The sequence below is a fragment of the Varanus komodoensis genome, unplaced genomic scaffold, assembly GCF_004798865.1.
Source record: "Varanus komodoensis strain SLA01 unplaced genomic scaffold, ASM479886v1 scaffold6_1, whole genome shotgun sequence".
Classification (NCBI taxonomy): domain Eukaryota; kingdom Metazoa; phylum Chordata; class Lepidosauria; order Squamata; family Varanidae; genus Varanus; species Varanus komodoensis.
In genome coordinates, this window is record NW_025336345.1 from 1,602,055 (window position 1) to 1,629,092 (window position 27,038).

A 27,038-nucleotide genomic window follows, 5' to 3' on the forward strand; every position below is an offset into this window, starting at 1 on the left:
AAGCTGTGGCAAGCCTACAAGGCCACAGGGGGGAATTCAGGGACAACGGCGAAGGATCCGTTGCACGCAAGGCTGATGGTGGTTCCTCGTTTCTTATGTGAGACCCAGCTGCATGAACAACCAGAATAAGGGACTGACTCACACTTGTGTGCCTCTTCAGCTGAGATGGAGCGTCTCCATCATGGGGGTACACAGTAGATGGGGTAGTCCGCAGCTCATAGTTTTGGCACAGATGCATAGAAAGTTCAGTCCTTATCGAGGCTGCTTGTGCTGCCATGTGTGTCAAGAAGGCACTAGCAATGAGGCACCAGCTGCAGCTTTGTTCATTATACACAGGCCTGTACATTACCCCATAATCAGCCACAGGCATGTGGTCTTGTGTGGATTTCATTGTCCACGATAGCAGCAGGAGTCGCTTTCATGGCCATACCTTGCCTCTAGGAGCCCACGGTAAAAGAGAGGCCTAGGCCATCTCTTCAGCTTTCTGTTTGCGGCATTTGTGCTTCAGTGAGGAGCACAGGGGGAGTATCCAAGTTACAGGGCCAAGGCCATTGAGAATAGCAGAGCTGTCCCTTCTCCTCTTGGGGCTGCCAAGAAATCTATTTTAGGAGACTAGGTGCTGATAATAATACAAACATGTGAAGAGAAAGAGAAAGACTTCCTGGCAGGACTGACGCCAGTGGAGAAATCTAAGCCTGCAACCCGCTTCCCTGGAATTAAGCTCCGGTGGAACTCCATCAAACTCCCCAGCTGGATCAGTGGCGATCATCTCCAATCAAGGAAGGGCTACACAGAGGGGACTGACAAAGAGGAGTTCACAAAAGGTGAGCACCATTTCCTTCTTTTTTAGATTTGTGTGAAATATGGCACAAACCATTTATATGAGAGATCCTAAGGTGCAGAGAGAAGGATCCTGCCCTGCCCTTCGCTTGATTAAAAGATGGTGCTGCTAAACTGCTGGACTGGGAGGCACCATAGCAGAGTGGCAGATACTTGCTTTGCCTGTGGAAGGTCCTAGGTGTAATCCCTGGCACTTCCCTTCCCCAGGAGACTCTTCCAAAGAGCTGCTGCTGACAGCACGATGGAACAAACCAAGCCAGATAGACGCCCTCATCTAGTATCAGAAAACTCCCATGAGGCTCTGCTGCGTACCTACAAACCATCGCTCTTGGAGCAGCCCCTGCCCAGGCCCTTTGGCCTTCAACTCCCATTAGCCCTAGCCAGAAGAACTAATTTTTAAGGATGATGGGAGCTGGAAGTCTAAAGTTCCCAGCCTGTTCTAGGAAGGCTGATCTTTACGTGGAAGAAAATTCCACCCACTTATTTCAAGGGGACTTCTTAGTAAATATGCTTAAGTTTGTACCCTTCTTTTGACTTACAGTAATTATTTGAACAAAATCAATAAATCAACAGACTTGTGCCCTTTAAAAAAATTAAATATTTGCATCCCTTGTTTCAGAACAGATTTTCAAGGTAGCTTAGCATATAGATTAAAAACAATGCATCATCAAAACAAAGCAAAGCAATGCACCAACTATTAAGACTTTTAAGCAAGCGTGAAATCTCCATCGTTACTGCAGCAGAAACCTTAGAAGGAGAGAATTCCACTGTCCTTGTTTCTGGAGGAAGAATCCTCTGCAGCTCCAAGTCTGTACCCCATTGCTGTACCACATTGCACCTCATTCAGCACAGTGGAACTTACTTTTGGGTAGTTGGGCTGCATGGGTTGCTTTCAGTAATTGTCTTGGACACTTGGATTTCGGCTATTTTCTTGCATTGCTTTCCTTTTGAGGAATTGCTTATGTTTTGTGGTCTATAGCCTTTGTTGTTCATGCATATAAAAATAAGATAAATAAAAAGCTTCAATGAAAGTATAAATAGCAGTGGGCGGCACATAGCCCGGTCCCATGGCAGCAGCATTGTGGTCAGTGGGGCTTGCTTTCATTAAGTGTGTACAGAATTGCAGACTTGGAACACATTTGTCCTCAGTCATTCGTTCAGGCCATCTGAACGTCTTTCTGGCTTTGATTTCTGCATAAATGACCTTGGAAGCAGTGTGCCTGAGCTCAAACAGTAATTTAGAGGAGGCAGAGCTGCTGATGGGGTTGCTGGGTAACAACCTGGAGATCTGACCTTTACTGATGTAGCGGGAAAGGAGGCCAGGCTTGCTGCTTCTGTCCTGCTCCTTCTCAGGTCCCATCGCTTGCCCTTGGCTCCTTTCTAATGAAGAGCAAAACTGAAGTCATATTCAGTTCAGCCGTTTGAGAAAGAGGATGGGTGACAAGATTTAGAGGTTGGTGGGAGAGCTGGGTCAGGGCTCTCTAGCCTTTGGACCAATGGGTACATCTGGAAATTTGGGAACTGTGGCAGACACCACCACTAAAAGTCTGCCCTGTGTGAATGACTAATTGCAAAATGGCTGTCTCAGGGACATGGCAATTCAAAATGGCTGCGACGAGGGCCTTGCTACTCATAAAGGACAAGTACAGTGCAGAACTACGTGGGGTCTGGGCCCACATGCCAAAGCACAGTTTATTCCCCCCCCCCCCAATCACTCCACAGCCCTCTCTGCACCCCTGCTTGCTCTGCCGTCCTGCCTGCTTATCAAGTGCCGAGAGCAGGTGTCCCTCCCTTCTCTCCTTCTAGAGAAGTCAAGATGGTGAGGAGCCAGAGGCCAAGGCTTTGCTTTGCCGTGCAGCCAGCTATCCGCTGGAGGAGGAAAAGAAAGCAAAACCTGTCACAGTATTCTAAAGAATGGACGGGGGGTTCTCAGGCTTGCAGGAGGGTGCCTGCCAGTGCTGTAGTGCCATGGGAGAAGCAAGGCCAGGAGGAGCAGTGCTTCTGCCATGTAGCCTCTTCCTCTGAATTCGCTGTCATGGCAGCCTTACCCAAGGCACAGGCTCCAAAATCTCTCTCTCTCTCTCTCTCTCTCTCTCTCCCTCTCTCTCTCTCTCTCTCGTGTGTGTGTGTTTAAAGGACCCTGCCTCCAAAGAACACCCCTATGTGTACAAAGGGATGAAGGAATTGGGGTGAAGAGGGCATGTGATTCCAGGGGAGGGAAACCCAGGCTGAATTTAAATGGAGCTGGGTAGCAGTGGGGGGAAGCACGAGTGATCAAAAAGCCACTGGTCCAGAGGGTTCGGACGCCACAGAGGTCGTCAGGGACCACTGCATTTCTTTCAGCAAGTGCCCATGGACAGCAGGGTGGTGGGCTGGGGGCCTTTCAGAGATTCAGGGCTCTAAGGAAAAGTTTTGGGCCTCCAGCCTCCCTAACACTGCCTCTGCCAGAACATCTACCTGCAGGACAGCCTCTTTAGCAGGAATTTGGGAACTTCCAGGCTTCAAACCGCTCTCTGCATTTTGCCTTTCTCTGTTCATGATGTCAGGCAATCTGTTCCCACAGCTTTGAAGACTCCGACAGTGTCAACAGCCAGGCATGAGGGCTACCTGGTAGAACGACAGTCCTTGGCAAGAAAGTGTGTGATTCAGTATGCAACTTAAGTGCAATCCCAGGGAGGGTTCTGGACCAGTCCAGGAAAATCTTGGCCTGCAGTTCAGTGATGATATGGAAAGGAGGGAGCTGCACCAATTCTCCCTTTCCTGTGTTATAATGTTTTAACTTGGTTTCTTAATGTTTTTGCATTTTCTACCACTGATGGCACTAAGCAACAGATGCTGTTGCTATGCATATGCCAACAATAAAAATCCATTCTATTGCTCTTTGTGCTCGAGAATCTCTGAATTAAAGATAATGAAGATTCCCAGTTCTCAATCCAGTGACCTTTCCTTGGCAGAAGGTCCAGGCTTTAAGAGAAGCACGGCTCTGCAGTATTTCAGCAAATCAGATAGTACATGAAAGGGGTCTGATCCTGCTAGCTGGGGAACATGTTGATCAGTGGAGGGGAAGCAGTGGAAGAGAAGTTTGGGCCTGAGGACCTAATCCTGACCTAAAGCAGTGGAGGGGAAGCTCTAGCTTCCTTCCCAAGGAACATTGGACACGCTCTAACACTAACATAACCACACTCCTGACTCAGTATGTAGGTATTTACTTTGTTCCTAGATATAAATAAGGCACTCTTAAGGGGATGGTGGTGGTTTTTAAAATCTGAATAATTTGGAAGGCAGCATGATTCTTTTGAAAGGGAGCTGAGCAGCTGCTTTTTGTAGAATCGCAGTGGGTGACAGGCATGCTGAGGTCTATTGGGAAGTCCCAAGATGCCACCTGGTGGGCAGCATCCACAGCACATGAAGCAAGCATGAATTCGGATGGTTGGAATATCACCCTCTAACTCGATGTCAGAGTAGCAGACTAGGGTGGGACACCTTTTCTTTGCTGAGAGCTGCATTCCCTCCGGGTAATTTCTGGGGGGCATTTTTTCCCAGATAATCCAAAACAAGCAAGGCTTACCCATGCCCTTTGTCTTTTCCTGCCACCCCTTTTTTTCTTGCTTGCTTCCATGTGCCTACCCAGCGAGCGGCCAGGAAAGGCTCTGGACTCATGGTTTGTGGAGGACTCCCACCACCTCATTCCATCTCTTTGCCCATTCTGGCTTCCCCCCACTACGTTTCCACCTCTGTACTTCTCTTCCTCGGCTTCCTGCCCCCACCACAAACAGCTCCACGTGTAATTGGGCAGCCCTATCCACTTCAAGTGTGGTTTGCTGCTGCCGAGCAGATATAAATGGGGCAGGTGATGTAAGGCAGGGCTGCTGAATCTGTCCCCGAACTCTGCTGCTCACGTTTCCTGGGTGTTCCATGTGAAGAACAGTTGCAGCCTGTTGACTGCACATCTGCTGTGTGGAGGCCGGCAAAGGAGTCTGCCTGATTCTGGGTCAGGCAGCTGGACTTTGAGTGAGCAACCTGTGGCCTTCCAGCAGTTTTGGTCTGCAGCTCCCAGCGTTCCCTTGCCATCATCTATTCTGGTCAGAGCTGAGAGTTGTAGGACCAAATCTGGACCAGAGGACCACATCTTGATCTTGGCTGCCCAGCTGATAGCCACTGGCCTTTTGGTGTTCCAGACAGAAGCCTCTTGAATCACTTGCCAGAGAATCCTTGTTTCTTTCCTTTTGTATGTTTGTTTGTTTTGGAACCAGGATCAGTCCCAGTATCTTCTGCATACAAATATTTGTTCCACTGCTGACCATTCCCTTTTTGAACTAGGTTGTTTTTGGAGGGAGCAGGAGAACAGTTTGCAGCCCCACTGCCTGCACAGAGTGGGTATTACTTTATTATTGCTATTGTTATTACTTTAGGTTGCTCCCACTCCAAACTTTATACCTGTTTTTCATTTATTTATTTAAACATTTCTATGCCGCCCCATTCACAACGAGCCTTGGGGCGGCTTACAAAACAGACACAATACACACAATTAACCTTAAAAATTTGGAGACATCTCGGCACAATATAAAACCCAATAAATAGTCAAATTAACAATTAAAATATCTTTTAAATAAAAAGGTCTTGGCCTGGTGCCCCCAAAAAATAACGACCTGAGTTCCTAAACAGTTTTCCACTAGTGCTGCTTTCTCCAACCCTCCAGATATTTTAGATTATTTGCAGAAGTAAGATTGGCTCCAGTATACATGTTTTGGGGGGGCATTCTTCTCTGATTTTTTTATTATAATAATAGTCTGGCCCCTTACCTACAGGTTTCAGAAGACTAAAAGGGTGTAGGGATGACTAAAATTGCAAGAGGATGGGGAGGTAAAACCAAACGAGAAGCAGCAGCCTCCGGTTTCAGTTTAATATTTCAGTGTTCACAAATCCAGGGAAAATGTTTGTTTGACAATGTCTATTTGCACTTCTTTTGTTCAGCGCAGTGTAATTTGTCTTTGTGTTAAGGATAATGTCAGTACTGGACAACTTCAGGGCATTTCAACCTGTACTGTGTGCCTTGGAAGCAGAAATTACAAAACTGAAGCTGTCGCACTTCGGGCACATCATGAAAAGAGGAAACTCACTGGAAAAGGCAGTGATGCCAGGGAAAGTCACAGGCAGAAGAAGAAAAGAAAGAGCAGCTATGAGGTGGATCAAAGAAGCCACAGCCTGGAGTTTACAAGAGCTAAGTGGGACAGTCAAGGACAGAACCCTTTCAAGAGCATTCATTGGCTGTCCGTAATTTGGAGATGACTTGATGGCACTTAGCAACACCAACCAAAACAATAACTGTGTTCCCACCCGTGCATGGATGGAGGCAGGTTGCAAGTATCCCCCGGTGTTCCCTTATTTTCCCTGGGGAGGCTCCCATTTGGGAATCCAGCTTTGTGTTATGCCAGATAGAAGCTGCTCACCGTGTCTTTATCCACAGACCATAAAAGTGAACAACATGTACAAAGAGTTAAAAGGCACACGGTCATCAATGGGTCCCCAAGTCCTTAATCCCAAACAAAATGAAGGTCAAAGAAAATCTACCTCCATCTGTTTCCTAGCCCTGTTTACACAGTACTAATGTTGTCAGGAAATTATTTACAAAACTGCTTTGCTCCACTGTGGTCAGCAGGTGGCAGCAAAGCCAATCTCTAGTCAGGCATTTCATCCTGACTTGGTCCCATTTTCAGAAATTTCAGAGGCTTCCAGAAGAGGCATTTACAGCATCATTGCCCTCCCTTTTGTATGGAATTTTACAGGGGATCAGATAATGACTTCTTCTGCTCATAGCTCATCTGTGTTTCCTCACTGCTCTTTTTGAGCTTTCTGAAGTGCAAAAGCAGTTAAGGTGGAGCTGCATAGTGCTTACTATTTGTTAGTGCCAGGGCCCCTAATCCCAAAAAGAAGCAAAAGGACCAAAAGACGCATCCTTGGGGCAAAATGGTGGTTCATCACCCAGAGCCATTTTAAGGCACACACATCTCTTTTTTAATGTTTTAATTAATTTTACAACATAAAACACAATTAAAAGATATATAATTAAAATGAAAACATGAAACATAAAATTAAAATAATTCATAAAAATGCTGTGCATCCTATCTCCAGGACCATTGAATACATGTTGATAACTCATTCAAAAATTATTTCAAGAAAGTTCCCCCTTCCAAAATTGCAATGACTCTGAGGAAGGGTCAACCCCACCCCCCTGAATTATTATTTTTATTATTTTTATTTTTTTAGCATGCTCATCTCATTCTGACCATATGTTACTGGGCGCATTCATACTATGGTTGCATGCAGATATGGTTGCCCCGTGTTGAACATGTAGGCCTAACTTTACATGATGGAAACAATGAAGGAGCTGCACTTTACAGATCGGAACAACTAGCCTGGGACACTCCAGGACTGTGAAGTTTGCTAAATGAGGCATCTATTCTGCACTCATCATCCCCTGCTCATGGTTGTTTACCAGTTGTTTAGGCAGCATGGTGATGCTCCAGTTTCACATCTGAATCTAAACAGCATTTTCTATTTATTCATTTTTTAGAAAAGGGAAAGCACAACTTTTATTTATAAAAGTGAAAGAGTGTCTCATTTCCTCTTTGATATTTATACTTTTCTACTACACAACAATGCCCTTTGCCTAGAGTTCAGAGATTAAACCAAAAGTAGCTACAGCAGTTAACAGCTTTTTGTGTAGAAGAGCTTTGAAACTCCCATAAATTACTCCTTGCTGAGAATCAGAGATTTGAGGAGTCATAGTCCAGAAAAGTACCAAGCTGGCTGCCCCTGATCTAGAGTATTTCTAGGTACTCTGACAATTATGGGAGGGTTGTACATCAGTAGCCAGGGTTGGCACAAAGACCAGGCCTCACTGGGCACTCCCCAAGGCCCACACTTCTTCAAGGGGCCCACTCTATACTCTTCCTCCTCTTCTGACTTACCTTTGCTGGCAAGCCTAGAGCTGGCACCATCAGTAGCATGGGCTTTGCCTGCAAGGTGGCCACATCGTGTGCTCTCAGCCTTTCTCCCAAGTGCATCTTGTACCATCTGCAAGGCTATTCTTTTCGCAAAAAAGCTGGGCAATGCAGGGACAAGGCCGTGCTTCACTCTTGTGCTGATCTTATCTGTATCCAGCCCTATATTAACCCAGGAGACTTGTTCATAAATCAGTGCCTTTCCTTGCCTTTTGTTCACTGGGTCTGTATGATTTTTTGGTTTTTAATAAGTAAGCCTCCCTTGACTGCCAGAATGCAGGCAAGACATAATTGCCAAAAGAATTCCAATGGTTCATTTCCATATTTGTTAAAAACTAGGGGCAAATATTTGTTTATTGCAACTGCACTGAAACGGCAGTCATTGGGCTGAATTATGGGAGGCAAGACTGCCAGAAAAAGAAGGGTGGGCCCACCAGGACCTGTTCTTGAGAGACCGAGTGCATACACTTTGCAAGGTCACTTCTGGAGCCCAGTTATGGAAGGGAACACTTCCTCACTGCCTCCTTCCCATGGCAGCCACCCCAGCTCCCTGAACATTCTCCACAAAGAGTCCAGAGTCTCTGCCGAATAGGTGAGCTATAGTGAAGGGCAGCAGAAAAAGATTTCCCCAAGATCAGGCCGCTATGAGCAGATCACTTCCTCTACCAGAAAGCAGATCCTGGATCTAGCCCAAAATACAAAAATAGTGGCATGCCCACATCAGTTGGTCTTGCAAGCTGAGGTCCAGAAAGTATTGATACTCTCTGCCCAGGCAATGAAAACATCACCTTCTCCCTAAGTCCCTCAAAGGCTGTCACAAAGAGGAAGGTCAGGATCTTTTCTCACTGATACCAGAGCGTAAGACATGGAATAATCAATTCAAGTTGCAACAACCCAGATTCTGGCTGGACATCAGGGAAAGCTTCCTCACTGTCAGAGCAATACGACAGTGGAACCAGCTGCCTAGAGAGGTTTGGGCTCTCCCACACCAGAGACATACAAGAAGAAACTGGACAGCCACCTGAATGGGATGGTGTAACATGGTGTCCTGCAACAGCAGGGGGTTGGATTCGATGGCCTTCATGGCCCCTTCCCACTCTACTCTTCTATGATTCTCTCGCCACTGTTAGAATAGTTCCCTTCAACCTTTTCAGGCCTAGGACCCACCTTTAGCCTCAACATGCACTTGCAGGCCTGCTTCTCAGTTGTTTCATCCCAGATTTGTATGGCAGCTGTTGTGAGTCTTGTGGGTGGGCCTATGATACAGTAGGGAGTCCTGATCCAATTGGATCAACTGGTCAAAGGCCAGTGGCTGAAGATGCCCATGTCTAGCAAAGCAAAGGAACATTGGATGTGCCTTGCTTTCTCCTCACAGCTGCTGACATCACTGCAGCTCTTTGCAGAGCAGCTATGGATAATGCAAAGGATCGTCTCCTTGACAGACACCCTCGGGGCTCCCACCGTGCTAAGAGCCCCTTCCTGCCGAGGCACAGATCCTTCCACTGTCTAGCAAGGGATGGACTCTGAACTGATGCTCCACAGGCATCCAACATCTGATGGCACTCTTGCACTGGTACTGCAAAGGAATCAGACAAGTGCTGCAGGGAGACACCGGCAACTCGTCCGTCCTGGGGGCAGCGTGCACTTGGGCAATGCCTTATCCCAGGAATGTTGCTGTGCCTGCTCTGATGCCAGGCAGAAATTTCGCAGCCATATTTTTTTTAATTAGTTATATGCTTATGAGTCACTTTTCTTTAGAAAAGCAATGAATTCAGTGATGTACCATAAAAAGAACAAACCACAACAAAGAACAGATACAAATGATAAAACACGAAAAGCACTGACTCAGTATAAAGGTCTTCTAACAACCCCCTTTTTAAAACTTCTGCATGAGGAAGTCCCCAAATTTTGTTTTCAAAATAGAGAGGTGGGACAAATGTGCCAAGACTGACACTGTTTGCTTAATGCCTCTTGACTGGACCATCTGTTCACAAGATCCTGAATATGTTGGCAAAGAGCTCGGTCCTGTCCACAGACGTGTACAATGCTAAAGAAAAGCATGCCGGGCACAGGCAGAGCTGCACAAGAGCCAGCCTTCATGTTCTCAACAGACGTCCCATGTGACCTGGCGCTTCTTCTGGCATTATTTTGAAACGTGCCTGCTTGGACCACAGCCGGGCATCTGCAAGGGATAGCGTGCCTGCTTCTACATCTGCCTTCTCCACCCAGGTGCCTTCTAGAAGTCTTTGACTACAACTCCTGTCATCCCCAGGCAGCATGCTTATTAGCTGTGCTGGCTGGGATGATAGCAGTTGTAGTCCAGCACATCCAATGGGGTGCCAGGCTGGGGAAAGCTGCTCTGTCCCTCTTTCCAAATGAAGAATCCCTTGATGAAATTCTTCCTCCTCCTGGGCAACCCCCTTTCTTCATGGACTGTGCTCTGCCATGCTTTCCTCAGCCTAGTGCCAGAGAGCACAACTATCTGGGAGAACAGCATGTCCACGCCGGTGGCTGCTTCGCTGGGCAAGCCACTCCCGCCGCCTGCTCTGTGTTGGGCTCTGACATCTCTCTTCAGTGGAGTTCCAACAGTGAGAAGTCCTTCCATCTGTGTGCATTGTCACTGTCCTCCTCCCAACTCTGCCCTGCTCCGAGCTATCTCTGAGGCATGGGATGTTCGCTGCCTCTGGAACTCCACCCAGCCTGATCACCCTGAGGTGCAGTTAACTGTGTCTGTGCCGTGCTGATTATGTGCTTTGGTGCAAAATTGTGCGGCGCTGGCTCTTTATCATGCACAGAGTACTGCTGGCTTATTCATTCATCCACCATCAGCAGAACTGCTTTCTGGCTTTCCTATTCCAAAAACTGCCCGAAGCATCAGTGTAGCCCTTGTCCTCCATAGGTGAGTTTGGAAGGAACCTGGCCTGGAAATCAGAAGTTCTGTTGATGGTACTTCTATACTGATTTTCTGAAGGTTGTTTACAAAGGTGATAACAAGGATAAAGCAGTTAAATACAAACACGGTCAAACACTAAAAACAATCTTAAAAACCGCAATAACAATTGTAAAAGCCACATGAAAATGGTGCATCTTGACGCCCCTTTCTGAAGGCAGAGAGCGTGGAGACCAGTTGCAACTCCAAATGACTATGTGCAGCATGTGGGAGTATCGCAGGAGAAGGCCCTTTCGCAAGTGCCCCATGAGTAGCCTCTGCAAGCAGGAGCCTCTTCCAAAGTCCTTCGGAGAGCCAAGCCCCAAGCCTTGCAGTGCTGTAAAGTCTAAGGCCACCAGTGGAAAACCGTTGGCACCTAGTGCAGATCTTTCCGGATCAACATGGTGTGATCACGATAGCAGGGCCCATTTAGTTGCTTGGCTGCCACATTTTACATGGACTGAAACACCTGGATGCTCTTCAGGGCAGCCCCGTGTAGCGTGCATTGCAATACACTCACTGTGATAGAAGCAAGGCATGGGTAATGGTATCCTTTCTCTACTCCATCCACTGGTGATCTCTTCTACTAGGATAGGAAGATGCTTGATTCTCAGTGGACATATTCCAGTTTTACCTTATTAATCTAACTTCAATCTAATGATCCAATAGGAAGATAAAAGCATGCCCATTTGTAAACTAGATGAACTCTTCAAGCTGGGCTTCACCTGTCCATTCTCTACATGGCTCAAGTCAATACCCCACGCCCCCTGTGTCTCATCCTTACCATTATGAGGTACATGTCATGTACCCTGTATTAAGGAGGTAACACTTTGGGGCCTTTGGCTTCAGCCAGCCCAACACTGCTAGTGGTCTAACCAGGCATAAGCACAGAAAAAGAGAGCCAGTGTGGTGTAGTGGTTAAGAGCATGGGACTGGGACTCAGACGATCCGGGTTCGAGTCCCCGCTCGGCCATGGAGCCAACTGGGTGACTTTGGGCCAGTCACAGACTCTCAGCCCAACCTACCTCACAGGGTTGTTATCCCCACAGGGGATAAGATGGAGAAGAAGAATGATGCAAGCTGCCTTTGTAGGAAAAAGGCAGGATATAAATCGAATAAAGAAATACATACATACATACATACATAAATCCAGGGCACTGGAATATAAGGGTTCCTCTAAAGCAGCCTTCCCCAATCTGCTAAGCTTCAGAGGCTTTTGAACCACAACTCCCAGAATTCCCATCCAGGGCCATTGACTGGGAATTCTGGGTGTTGCAGTCCAAACATGTTTGGAAGGCAGAAGGTTAAGGGAGGCTACTCTAAAGGGTATGGGATAATGGGATATAAAAGTTTCCCTGCCAGATACGAGATACATTTGGGATGGATGACTGAATCACAGACAACAGCGACACTTGGTTGAGGAAACAGATCAGAAGCTGTATGGTATTAGCAGCAGCCTATCATAACACCACACATAACACCACACAAGGGCTGGGTATGGCTGCCCATTCCTCCTCCTTGTCCTCCTCCTCCTCCTCCTCCTTCCCCCCCACAAAAAAAATCAAGATTGGCTTGGGGTTTTGTGTATGTGTTTTTAAAGGGCTTCACTGCAATGACTCAGCATCTTTAAGGCATCTGGAGAAAAGGAGCCCTCCTCTGGGTTATGTGAGTTAAGAAACTGGAGTTTATCTCTTGGCAGCAAGGAGAAACAAGGGGGACGATTGCTAAACAGCATCGGCTAAGCCAAGCATCGGCTTGCCTGGAATGCGAGGCAGCGCTGGCAAGGGGCCGGGGTGGGGAGAGGGTGCGGCTTTACCGGCAAGAGATGGCAACATGGGGCCCTTTCCATGGTTAAATAATTGGACAGGCAGCCAATTTTACCAGGAATTTTACCAGGAATTCAGAACAACTGTTCTGTTTTGAATATAAGAAGCTTTGTAAATGCGCCTCAGGCCATATCCATCCATATATTCTATGTTCTGATTTGGGGAGATGGATAGGTACTTGTTTCCCTGCTTCCTCCCAGAGCAGCCCCTTCCTGGGGCACCAGGAGGAGGTGCCCTGTTTCAGTGGCCTGGGCCCTCTGGTGGGGGCTTCATGCATCAGGTCTGGAGCCCCTTCTCCAGGGGCAGCACCAGCCGAGCCGGCTTGCTCTGGCTTGTTATTGAGAAGCCAAGCGGAACATATACCACAGCCCATGTGGGTTGATGTCCTCGTGGAGGTCAGGGCTGGAGGCCCTGCTTGCAGCCCGAATTTGTGTGCATGCGTGTGTGATCGCATGGAAACGCTTCCTGTTTGTTTGCATGTGCCAACCTTCGCTGGTGCCTGGCCACAGTTGCAGTGATTAAGTGCTGTTTGTCTACGTTTGCTGACTTTACAAGCCAGGCGTTCTTCAAGGTCTTTGCTTAAAATGTTACGGTTGAAAACTTATGCGTATCATACAGCCCTGTGTACATTTCCCTTGGAGGTAATTTTAAACCAGAAGCCACCACAGGGAGACTGCAGTCTTGAGCAGGGGGCAAGGCAGAGGCAGGACTTGCTTAACCCTTTCTAGTCCAGCTGCTGGAGAAAGCCAAGGTGCATCTAAGATCTCAGGTTCAGACCCACAAGACAAAAACCAAAAGCACACACAAAGGTGCATATGTTGATTTACATATGCTGCAAACCTTGTGTGTCTTTAAAGGGTCCTGTCAGCCAAGGACACCTCTAAAGAGCAGTATGGAGAGGGGAGAAGAGGGCATTTGATCTCAGGGGAAAAAAACAGTAAAAAGGACTCAAGGGGGCAGTGGAAGGCGAAGCACATGTGGGCAAAATACCAGCTAATCCAGATGGTTCAGGTGCAGTAGAACTCATCAGGGCACCTGTACTTTTATTTCAGCAAGTGTCCATGGACAGCAAGGCACTGGGGCAGATGGCCTCCCAGAGATGTAGGCCTCTTTGTTGGTCACCCCTAATATGGCCTTGGAGGGTAGAGGACCATCACCCTCAGAATGGGTTCAATCAACAGGATAACCTTCACTCAAAGGCAGATTGTGGGTTGTCACTGAACAATAAGTTGTTGAAATGTGAGTTTTTATTATCAGCACCCAGCTAAGATAACATGGCGGACAAACTACAGTTCATGACCCAACAACAAACTATGATTTCTCATCATGGGTTGTTCATGGTTACAAGCCATGGCTTGCTCGTACCGCTGGGTTCAGACAGTCTTAATCTATATGGTGGTATGATTTGGTCAAAGGACTTGACCTCTGAATGAGGAAATATCCGTTTCAAATTTCTATCCTACTGCAAACTCATTCGATAACCGTAGACCAAGGGTACCTACCTTGGGACATTCAGATGTGGTTGAACTGCAGCTAATTTCATCTTTCACCATTGGATATGCTAGCAGTGGGGTACGGCAGGTGGTAGAAGTGCTGCAACAATGGGGGGAAGCCTTGTGGAACCAGGGGTGGTGGGTCCTTTTGGTGGTGGAGAGGAATTAATGCACCATTCACCTCTCCTCCTGCTCAGCCACCGGAGGCATGTCCCTCATTTTGTATCATGGGAGGGTTGTCCCTGTCCTTAGGGTTAACTTTAAACTGGAATTAGTCACTACATTGATTCAAATAGAAGATCCCTTCAAGAGGATGGCCCCTGGGAACCGTTCAAATGGAGGACCCTGCTGTTTAAACAAAATAAAAATAAACGGAACAGAATGGACTGGACTGGACAAACAGGTCCCCTCAGGGCTTTTGATTCTTCCAGTTCAGAGTCTGTCTTCAACAGAGGGCCCCTGTATCCATGCTAACTCCATCATTCAAAGCAAAAAGATCCACAGTGAAGAAACAAACAACTCTGCTTAACACTATCCCGCCAGAGTGCCAAAATATGTTTTCCTGCGAGATAAAGAGCCTTGTCTGCCTCACAACATGTCGCCGTACTACTTCTCTCATTCTTCACTCCCCCTCGTCCCAGTGCCTTTTTCTACGAGATGAGAAACTGCACGGAGTTGGAGTCTGCCTCAGGGGTGGCTTCAGCCCCGCTGCCTGTCTCCCGCCACAAGCTCAGTCCTAGCCTGAGCCTCAAGCAGCAGCTATGGAGCAATAGCCATGGCTAACTGAAATAATGCCAGGCACCAGCCAGAGCAGAGCCTGGCTTTTATTGCAGATGACTTCATCGGTGCCAATGAATGTGTGAACCTGAATTCTTTTCCACTGCTCTGTTTATATACGCAAGCACGCTGTTGACAGATCTCTTGATCCCTTCTCTGTGTCCCATGGACTGTGCTTATACAATAGCAGCCTACAGCCTATTGCTGGCATTGCACTTTACTTCACTGGTGAAACCTCAGACTCGCTGACCAGTTGCTGACAGGGTATTATTGGCAGGGGAAGTTGGGAGTGGTTTTGCTGGGCATGTGAACTGTGCAGGACGGTTAAGAGGGAAAGGGAGAGTAGAGCGAGAGGGCAGGCTTTCAGCAGCACTCAAAAATCCAGGGAAGCTCCTGAGAAAGTGGGAAACCACCTTGGCTGGACAGCCAAATTGCTCTGACTTTGCTTCTGTTGAGTTTTATTTTTCTGCTCAGTGTGTTTCTTCCTTAACATGGAGTGCCAGCGTTTCATATTCACTTCAGGAAGGCATGAATATTTGTAGCCTCACATTCTGCAAAGGCTTTTGTGCTTGTACATTGTAGCATTTCTGTTTACAGAAATGAAATAAAAATTGAAGTTTGAACAATAAAGGTCTAGGACAGAGATTGCACAATAAACTGAATTTTATACCTGGTGGCTGGAGAATCAGATATCTTCCTCTTCTTCCAGTTAGTTCTTTATTGAGTTTCTAGCCTGTGGTACTTGAAAAGCTTTCCTTAAAAGAAATAGCTACACACAGCATAGAACTGTGGAAGTTACGTGCATCATACAGCAACCCAAGCTTGGGGCTGCAATGAAATTACCTCTTTGGCACAGATATAAAGGAAATCATTTCGTTATTCAGTTACGTGATGGTTATTAGGTATATGCTAAACTGAAAATCTTTACTTTGAGCAGGAGTCCCATGCTACAAAGAAAGCCAAGCATTTATCTCAGAAGGTATCTTCTCTTTGAATGTGGTCTGCTTTGCTTATATTCAGTGGGCACAATGCCAAGTCTGGAAAACTGAGATTATCAAGATTGTGGAAAACTCAGAGCTTCTCACCATCCTAACAAGACAATTTCCAGGTTAACTGCAGACTCTTATATAAGTCTACTCAAATGTAAACTTGATTGACTTTAATGGCATGAATTCCAAGATAAATATGGGATTGAAGTTTAAGAGAATTTAGAGTTAATCTTTTTCCAAAGTAAACCAGTAGATTTACTCCCTAGTAAATGTTCAATAGAAATGATTTAGTTTCTAACAGATCACATCTCAAGAGACTCATTTGATTTTTGTGAAGAAGCTTCAGCAATACTTGGATTAGGTGCTTATTCTAATCTACCATAATCACACTGGAGTCTGATTTCTAGCACAGGCATCAAAGGTCTTTAATGGATAACAGGCTCATTTCCTTTTTAGGGCCTTTCCAGATAAAGCGCAAAAGAACATTATTCTTAGCAGCATGTCCCAAATCCAACACCAGCCGTGTGATATCCTGTCCCTATATAATTCATGGACAGTGCATGGAAGAAATAGGGGAGGATATAATAGAGCAGTAAGGAGAAACCATCTGTAGGTAGATGGAGTGATGCTGTAGGGTGGCCCCTTGCACATCACCACAAAAGAGGTGCATCATCAGAAAAGAGAACAGAATGGGACACTAATTTTTTTCATAAAAACTGCATATGCTAATCTGTACACATGGATGCAAACTTAGAAAGTATTATTATTATAGTTGAAACAGAAATATGTTACCTCTTACCATCGTGCGGAGAACTGTGGCGTGGTGTGACTGGTCTTCCTTACAAAGCCTGCTGTCCAGATGTTGTGGATGGGCAACTGGTTCGTTCTTTCTATACCAGATTTATACTGTGCAGTCGTTAAAGAAAGGACACCTTCAAAATAGAGGGCAGTCCTCTGGCAGCTCTTCAGATGGAGTACTGTCTTTCGTAAAATAGGACACATGGCCACCCTACATGGCATGGTGTTTCCCAGCAATTTGCTTCCTCTCACGAGAGGGTTGGAGTGCCAGGCTGTGAGGATTAATTATTAGCACATCAAAAGTTCTGAAACAAAAGAGAACATTTTCAATATGAGGCAGTCAGTTTACTGAAAAGATTAGATCAGGTTCCAGGAGCATCATTGTTAAACAAAAAGGTCATATGCAGAGTTCATTTATTGACTAGAAATATAACATTCATAGAGGTTTCTTCAGTAATGTCATCGATGTCAAAGATTTCAACCTGTTTTGGATCTTCCCAATGCAGGACCAATTCCATGTCTTGTGTTGCAGTGTCATTATTTTTTGTTGTTTTTGTTTAAAGTCCGACACACACCCCCTTTTAATGTTTTGATGCACTATGAGTTTGGTGCCACTGAAGTAGTTTATAATTAATCTGAAGACACTCGTCCTGGATCCTTTCTGCAAAACAATTACTGAAAGACCCAAATGGGTAGGAGGCCATGAATCTGCCAGCGCTGTCCACCAAGCCTGATATGTTTCCAGAGAAATGCAAAAGCTATTAAATTGTATCTGTGCGACTACATAATGTAAATGTTTTAGAAAAACAGAGTTACCTTTGTGTCCCTTGTTATGTGTACTTCAGAGAACAAGCGTTCTGTGCTTTGAGTAGGTAAACTAAACTGGAAATCAGACAAGTTTCTTACGTAGTTAAAAAAATACCATGCAAGTCCTTAGCATTTCCACAATAGTATGACCAAATGTTAAGGCATGACTGTAAGGAATTGAGCAATGTTGCAATCCTTTGGATTTCTACTCAGAAGTAAGGGCCCACTGCATTTAATAGGATGTTCTCCAAAGTAAGTGTTATGTAGGATTTCTGCCTTACAGAAGAAAAGTGAGATTCTATCAGTCTATATACAGCTCAGCAAGTTTTCATTTGGTTGCTTAGCTATCTAACATGCACACGAAGGCTTCAAATATCACATACCCATTTACCTAAGTGACTCCCGACTGGATCACTGGGACTTACTTTGAAGTAGTCATTTACTGGATTGTACTGTTACTCTCCATTTTAGCAGCTTCTATAGGTCTTAGCAATATATAAGGATCCTGTGCAAGTCATTTCCTCAAAAATTCTATTTTCTTTGTATGATTGTACCTTAAACTATTGACACACACCTGAAGTTTTTTCTCTGGATGAAAACTCATCACCTTACCAGGTTTATATGCAAACAAGTCAGGGAACACACCATGAAGCCCACAGATAGAAGAACACAAATTGTAATTGCAAACTCAGTTCTCTGAGTATCCATTTCTATGCATCCAAAATTACATTACCCATTCATGAGAGGGAGGATTCGGCAGCGGTGGGGGCTGGGAAGATGCAAAGCATGCAGAAGCACAGACACACTAGTGAGAAAAGCAGCAGCAGGCCAAAGAGGACTCGACATGCCCAGTGGATCTGGGAAGGTAACTGCTGGGAGGGGGCAAAGGGGAGGAAGACTAGAATGTGGCATCCACAGCGGCATGTCCGCTTCGCAGAAACACTGAATAGGAGTATTTCCTATTGCAACACTGGCATTGCACTGTCCCGTTGATGCATTATTGCCTCAGGAATCCAGCGGAAATATGATTGGTGTGAAGGCTGTAAAACTTGCAACAAAACATTTTGACTTTAATAGGCATAATTTTCCAGCTCTCTGTTTCTGATACCAGTTACACAGTTTTACCAGATCTCAGTCAAGGAGATTTAGGGACCAGCCTCCTCTCATTTCAGAAATGGGCAAGTATGGAGAGGAGAATTTAGGAGATACACTGAGTACGTATCAGCTTAGAACGCATGCAGGTTCCTCAGCACAAAGTACACCTTTGTCTTTTTTCGATGCCATTTACTTGCAGAGAAACAGAACCTGGGTAGTTTCTGCTATCTATCCACATCTTTCCCTTAAAACCGAGTATTTTTATGTGAAAGACATATATGTATGTGTGTGTGTGTGGCCAGTATTCAAACCAATGATCAATCTATTTGTTAGCTTAGACAGGGAGGAGAAAAAGGGATCCCCATTGAAGCAGTGACTGGAGGGGGAGATGAAGTCTGTCAGCAGGTCTTTCCTTTCCCCACTGTTTCAATTAATGAAAGAAAAGAGATGCCAGAGAAGGAGAAGGAGACGAAAGGAGTCAGAGAGAGAAGAACCGTAGAGAGAAGCCAGACGAAGTAGCTCTCACACAGGGCATGTACACACAGGTCATGCACACACAGGTCATGCACACACACACACACACACACACACACACAGAGGAAGGCACTCCCATCTTTTTTGTGATCCCCCCCCCCCCACGGCAGTCAGTTTGTGGCGATTGTCGGAGTTGTCCTCATAAAAGTTACGGTTTATATTTTGGAATATAGAATTCTTTGACTCCCTTCACCCGCCACCTAATTCTGCAGGGTGTTTTCCATTCAGGTTCCCTCTAGAGAAGCCAAGCCCCGGGATATACGAATAGATGCTGTTGCAAAGAGAGACTTGCCAATCATCACCAGCTGCTTCTCAGCTCCTGCACTGTCTTTCTGGAATTTCCTACCTCAGACTGTAAAAAGCAAACATCAAAACCTGTTAAATTCCGTAACTTCTGATTGCTTTATTTTTTTTTATCTGTCACTCAAGATATTGATGCACCATGATGCTTTTGCAATGTTTCCATGATGATTTTTAATATTTCTATATTGTCCTTGTGCACTTCTGTATTGTTCTTGCATATCACCCATTTAAAGACTCATTCCCCTCCTTGTAATGCATTATGACACCAATTCCATAAAACCCTCTGTGTATGCTCTGTTTCTTTGTAGTCAGTCTTAAACTGGCTACCCCTCATCTCTGTTGCAATTTAGGAATACCTGTTTGCCGCAAATAAACTGCTGAAAGCTTGACTGTACGCTCTCCTCTGGATCCAGACATTCACTCTTTGCAGGTCTGATATCCTGACAAGGTACTCGGGACACATGTTATTGTCCTAATCTATTTTAAATTGCTTTTGTAAACCTGCTTTGAGTGCCACGTTTTGGAAGACAGGTAGGGTATTGGTAGAGTATCAAAGAAATAAACAGGGTTCTGTTTCCTTCCCAATCCTCCCTGGAGCTGTTTATGAATAACAAATTAGGTTATGACAATAAGCAAACATGAACATTCAGTTGCAGGGAATTGCTTAAAGAGACTAATGTCAAGCTTTCAGCAAAAGACTATGGGCTGGAACAGTGATGTCCAAACTGTGCGCTATCAGAAGGGCCAGGTGGTGCTGTGAAAATTAAGCCGCCAAGGTGGTGTTGCGTGCAGCTGGGTCCATGTCAGGCTGTCCCGTGTGGTGAACCTTCCAGCTGCAAATGGCAGCCTTCTTGGCGAAGTTCCTTAAGCCGGTTCCCTGGGAGCCTTGCCAGAGCGCCTTCAGCTTCGGTGTGCTGCAGCGTCCGAGGATTTTCCTTTTGATTTGTCCTTCCTTCTGATGTGTCTTTTACCCTTGGCTCCTGCTTTGCCCTTTGGCCATGACTTGCTCTTTTGTAGGAGCTGCCTGCTTGCCCTAGGATCACTGATTATTGACCCACTTAGATCAAGGATGGGCAGAAAATAAATCTACTGATGCTTTGGACTTCAGCTCCCAGCATTCCTATCCAAAAGCCATGTTGGTAGGGGTTTCTAGCAATTGAAGTCTGAAAGATCTCCACCATCTGTCCACCGCATCTTAGATTGCTGCTCATGGCATAGCCCCTGTAATAGGATACATTATAATGGACACAAACTTTATGCTGTTTAGAGCACAGAGAACCTGAGCAGTTCTGACCTCTCCTGTCTCTGCTGTTGTTTATTCTTTCTGAAGAACTGAAAGGAGTCTGTGAGGTTCTTCCCATCTCCCTCCATTGAGGTTATCCTCACAACAGTCTTGTGAGGCAGATTAGAGTTAGAGTGACTGGTGAAGACCAGCCATGCTATGGCTGAGGTTTGAAGCTCTGATATGGAAGTGACAGAAACGAAGGATAAACACAGCGGGATTCCTTGCTGAAACTGCATTGTGCTGGATAAGTAAGTGTGCATCCCAGAAATATTCATTTTGCCCAAAACGCATTGTTCCTGAGCCTTGACTCTCGGCCAGAGTGGAAAATGGAACTCCAGGGAGGCCATATTTACTGGAATATACTGTAATTGCAATGAAGAGGCCTGTTGCCTAGCATTTTGGGAGCTGACTGTGACAGTATTTTGTTGACTGTAAAAGTAAGCTGTGCCTCTCGCTTTAATCTAGAAAAATAAAATCCTCTTCCTTAAGCATCAGATGTTTAGAGGGTATTGAGCTCAAGATGATTGGCTCGTTTTTGTTTTAGTGATGCACACTTGCACATATATGCAGCACCTTTTATGACTTTGTGCCAATTACAGTTATGAAACATGCCCAAACTTTAGGAAGAAGCTCTGATATGGCCCTGAGATGTGCTTTACTTTTGTGGATAGCTCAGTCAAAATGTTGACCCAGTGCTATTACTATGAACAAAAACCAAATTCCTTGTTGAAGATCATTAGGACAAAAATCTGTCCTAATTATACCACCCACACCGTAATGTCTTTGTACACATCTATGGTGCAAATCACACTTGAAATATTATGTGCAATTCTAATAACAACAGCTCAAAAGGAATATTGTGGCAAAAGTACAGAAATGAACAACCAAATTATCAAGAAGGAGCAACATCTCCATGAAGAAACATGATAATGTTCAGGATCTCTTTAGTTTAGAAAAAGGGTGAGCAATGGTGGAGACATGATACCTTTGTATTATCCATGGTATGAGGAAAAACATTCCTTTGTTATAATACTAGAGCTGGGAGTGATCCAAAGGAGCTGGGCATTGGAAGCGTCAGGACTGGTTAGCGGAACTCCTTCCTCACACGGAATGTAATTAAATTATATATCACCACAAGATGCGGAGATCTGGCCACCAACCTCTGTGACTTTAAGAAGAGGCTGGACAAATTTGCGAAGAACAAGGCTACTGATGGCCACTCATTATGATGGCTACACACTGTCTGCAAGATCAGAGGCAGTATGTCCTTTAATATGGTTTTATTGCTTTTATGTTTTTTTCATTTGAACTGTTTACAATCTCTTTGGTGAGATTTGTGGAAAGGTGATATATAGGATAAATATTTATAATAAATAAACACATATGAGCAGAAGGGTGCTTTTGTGCCTACATTCTGTTTGTGGCTTCACAAAACCTGTGAATGGGAGAAAAGATAGGCCTTTCCTATGGCTCTTTCTATGTTATCTTAGTAGAGATGAAAAATCTGCAGGTGTCTTTTTAAGAAATTGCTTTCTCCTTCTTTCCTTGTGTTTTCTTGGTGTTGTTGTTGATAACACTAGTATATTTATATGTCATTGTCATTGTTCTGAAAGTGCTTTATATATTTTAAAGTTCCTAAAAACAATTTTAAAGGAGCTAAAAACCTATAATATCAAATAAGTTGGAGCATCTGTCAACAATTTAACAACCTGGCTCTGGAAGCTTAGCCACATTCCTTGATTTTTCTGATATGACAAAGTCAGATGAATCTTCAATGATAATTGCACCAGGAAGATCAAGGAGAAAGTCTTACAAGATTATGAGTAATGGTGGATGTGTCCTGACTAACCTGTCAGACTAGTCCCTGGGGACCCCCAAGCCTTTAAACTTGGGCTCAAACTCATGTGACATTTCCTCTTATTGGTCTATTGCACATGGGGATGCAGACTGACTGTTGTACCCACAGCGCAAACAATTGGCTATATTAAAAGTCTCACACATTTAAAATCCCTTCTTGTTGCTACTGTATCTTTGAGAGTTCATTTAATTGCCTGTGTAGCCAAATTAAATTATAATTCTGATTCTTTTATAGAAAATGTATAAAAACTTCTTATGACTTTTTCTTCCACCCAATACCATTGAGAACCAAACTTGATGAAATGCTAAGAGATCCATTACTGGGTTATCCCAGTTCTTGGGAAAGGAGGGTTGGATCAAAGAAGCCCCAGAAACTTCCAAGGAGAGAATTAGAACTGGGTTGCAGTCTTGGAGAGGGTATACAAGTCTTTCTTCCCATGACATTTTCCTGATCTAACTGCCTTCTGCAGCAGCTTATTGCCCTGGGGGAGAAGATAACTGTATAATGTGGCCATTCCTGCAAGATACCTAATATGTGGAGGAGAATCCAGTCAGACAATGCAGCACAGAGGAATGGGTTAGAAACCTCTCCCCATTGCTGCTTTGACTAAAGAAAACTACTACACGAGAGATCTAGTGTGGTATCTGTTGTGAGCCATATTGTGAGCATCTTTCATGCACTGAAAAGCCACAGACCTTTTTCTTTGCAAAGCATTCTTTATTGACCAAAAAGCACAAAGCACCCAGAATGAATTTCTGAGCATGCACAGAGCAGTTTGCTGAACCCAATCTAGTATTCACCTGCAGGAACTCTCCCTATCAGCATGTCAGGGTCTTTGGAAGGGACCTTTTGAAAATGAGCACACCTCATCTCAATGCATCCATCCTCCTTTTCTTTTCTTTTCTTTTCTTTTCTTTTCTTTTCTTTTCTTTTCTTTTCTGTAAGCCGTCCTGAGGCCTGCAGAAAGGATGGGGTAGAAATGTTTTAATTAAATTAAAAATTAAAATTTATTGGGCCACCTTCCTCTGCTGGAGATGTCTCATGGGGTCAAGAGGTGTGCTCTCCTCACTTGAGTCTGAGAAACTTCCCTGCTCAGGGTTCTCTCCTGCCAACTGTACATCTTGGGTATTCCCAGAGACTGCCTGAGGAGTCTGGCCTTGAGATAAGCATCTTTCATCTCAGTGTCTCAGCATGGACCACATTCCAGGCTTCCCCAGTTCTACTTCACATTCTGATTCTGATCCCTCTGAAGTCCAGCCAGCAGTCCTTGAGAACTAGTGCTCAAAGCAGCCATCTTTCTCTCTCCCAACATCATCCAGATTTGTCCTCAGTTGATTAACCTTTTGAACTCTGGTCACCACAGTCAGTGACTTCATTTTTGTGCATAATAGGCCACATGCGGTATCTTTACTAGTTATGAATGTGCTGGTACAGGTTATGACATTTGTTGAAACAAAATGGTTGCCACACTGAATCTTTAGAATAAAGACAGTTGCTTCTATTGAAAGGGGATTATGATTGTGGTCATAATCAGACTTGCATCACATGCTACTGTTTCTCCATGCTGGAAAACCTAAGTTTGTGTGAGCCAAGCTAAAATGGGATAGCGGTTCATAACTCAACAACAAACCATGGATTTTCATAGTGGGTTGTTTGTATGTAAAAAGCCATGGCTTGTTAGTGCAGCTGAGTTACATAGAAACATAGAAACAGAGCGAGTCAGAAGGGGCCTCCCGGGCCATCTAGTCTGACCTCCGGCACCAGCTGGCTCCGCTCATGACATGCGCACCACGTGCATGTCCAAGGTCAGAGTTCAGACAACACAATAAGCCATGTTGCAGTAACCTGCAGTTCAATAACAACTCACACCTTTTTTGAAGAAATTCTGACAGAGCCTTGAGATGTACTACACTTTGGTGGATAGCTCAATCAAAATGTTATCCTAGTGCCATTACTATGAACAAAAGGCATATTCCCTCTTGTGGATCATTAGGAAAGGAATCTAAATTATACCACCCATATCATAATGTCTTTGTACACATCAATGGTGCAGATCACACTTGCAATGTTATGTATGGTTTTAATCATCACAGCTCAAAAAGGATATTATAGAGCTGGCGAAAGTGCAGAAATGAGCAACAAAAATTCAGTAATAATAATGCTCTGTAACAATCCACACTCAACTCATATTCAATCCTTGACCATGGATTATTGTGTTATCTAAACTGAGTTATGAGATAATGGTATGAATGTGTAATCTGTGGATATTTATGAATGGGGTGGGCATATGAAAGACTGAGTGTGATGCAGGCATGCCAGATTAATTGCAAATGATTCAAATGAGTTCTGACTTCCATTAACGCAACTTATAGATTTTGCAGTGGACTGGCCTATTATGAGTTGTGCAGATTACTATGGACCTGTGGACTTTTCTAACTGTTCTAACTTTCCAGGAATTGTGAAGAGATTTAGTCATGCAAAAATAAGAAGAGAAAACCACTAACCAAAATGCTTATTTTCCTCCATAGTCTAAAACCTAGAAAAAAAATATTTTTGAGAAGATTCATGCATTTCTCTCCCACACTTTTGCAGAGATTTGCACAAATTTGCTTTCACCAATACTTATACCTGCATATGTACATTAGTTAATGTGACCTAGTGCCGATGCACATTAATTCATAGGTTAATTCATGGGTTAATTAATTCATGTGCATTTGCACCTGTGCACATATGTGTGTATGCACATTAACACAAGAAGAAGGAAAATCGTCTTCAAAACATCTGATTCTATTAGTGAGCGGATGATGAATTTAAAGGTGTCTGACAATCTGTGAAAATCAGACAGGGCATCTAACAAAATCTGTACATACCTAATATGGGGGGAGGGTGCAGGGGACTTTGCTCTGGTTTGCTTTGGTCCCAGTCACTGTTGTCAAGCCCCATCACTGAAGAGTAGAGAATGGGTACCTTGTGCTGAGAAAGATGCCTCACTGATGAGCTAAGACAAGAACAGGGAGCATGCAACTCTCCAGATGCTGCTGCAGTACAACTCCCATCATCCCTTACCTTTGGTTATGTTGGCTAGGGCTGATGAGAATTGCAGTCCACCAAAATCTAGAGGGCTCCATGTTCCCAACCTGGAGCTAAGTAAATTTATATCTAACTAAATTCCTTGTGCTGGTCCTGTGTCCAAAACTGTTGACAAACTAGCTGCGGAGGTTAGGAAGCCAAAGGGACGCTTGCTTGTGCAACCAACTCCCAGCTCACGTGCTGAAAAAAAATGGGCACTTTGCCGTCCCTGCTCTGCTCATTGAATTTAATACTGTGTTTCAAACAGTGCTGAATGTAGGCAGAACCAGAGGAGGATGGGGGCATTAAGGGTTTTCTCACCACAGGATGTGTGTACCCCAGGAGGCGATTTTCCTCCGTGAGTAGTGCAGAGAGCTAGCGATTCCTCCTATGCACAGCAAAGAGAACAAAAGAGATGGGAGGGTGAAGGTGTGAGAGGGAGGGGGTGACAGGAAGGTTGCTTGCATGTATCCCAAAGTGGCTACCATTGCATTATCTGGAATACTTCTCCATATGATGCAATGTTCCAGAAGGACTTAACTTCCTGGAACCCTGCTTTGGCGCAAGAAAAGATTGTGACTCACCAGGCATAATGGTAAGTACAAAACTGCAGACCTCCGTTTAGAGAAGAGTGTTCAGTCTTGGGACACCGCATGTAATGATTACTCAAATGGGTGCTAGTTTGGTTTGAAAGAATATTCACTTGCTCCTTGATGATACTAAACCTGCCGCAATAGTATGCAGGCATTAACATATGGGGCTAAGAACCTCTGTTTACTGGGGAAAAGATAACTGCAATAAATATGCAACAGATGTACAGAGTTAATGGGGCTCAGTTAATGGGGCCTGGAAGCTATCAAGCTAGTCAAGGCAAACTATCTGTAATGCTGATTCATGGGTCCTTTTTCCTCACTGAAAATGTCTGCAGAATGAATTGCTTCTCTCAGTGTCTCTTCCCTGTTGTAGAAAATGAATTACCCATACCTATTCAATGGGTGACTTTGGAGAGTAAATAAGAATTGGAAATACTTAGCTCATTGAGACTGCTATCTACGTAAGAGTAAAGCCTTTTAGTAGAAAGTATGCAAAGTGGTCATACAGTACTTTGTGACTCAGGTAATGACCAGGGTGGCTCCTTCTGCTGTATCACGGTACAGTCCATGCTGAGTATGCACTATAAAAGCAACAGTCCTGCAGAGGTGCAGGGGAGTGTCAATCAGCAGTGAGAAAACAATTGGCAGAATACAGACATCTAGCCTAAGTCACAAACTGGGAAAGCCAAAATATTTGGCTTAGTTCATTTGGACCCTTCTACTCAACTTAGAACAAGGCTGGGCAGAAGGTAGAGCTATAGATGATTGGGATTTCAGCTCCAAGCATTCCTAACCGTTAGTCATGCTGGCAGGGGTTTCTGGGAGCTGAAGTCCAAAA

At 44.7% G+C, this 27,038-nt stretch overlaps 1 protein-coding gene across 1 annotated transcript in view; it reads left to right on the top strand.

Annotated features, from left to right (window-relative positions):
• The first annotated feature begins 693 nt into the window (after window positions 1–693).
• LARP1 (La ribonucleoprotein 1, translational regulator) overlaps window positions 694–27,038 on the top strand; it is a 137,656-nt gene continuing 111,311 nt past the window's right edge. Inside the window, exon 1 of the mRNA XM_044451039.1 lies at window positions 694–824. The gene's annotated coding sequence lies outside the window, so the exon portion shown is untranslated. The remainder of the gene's footprint in view (window positions 825–27,038) is intronic.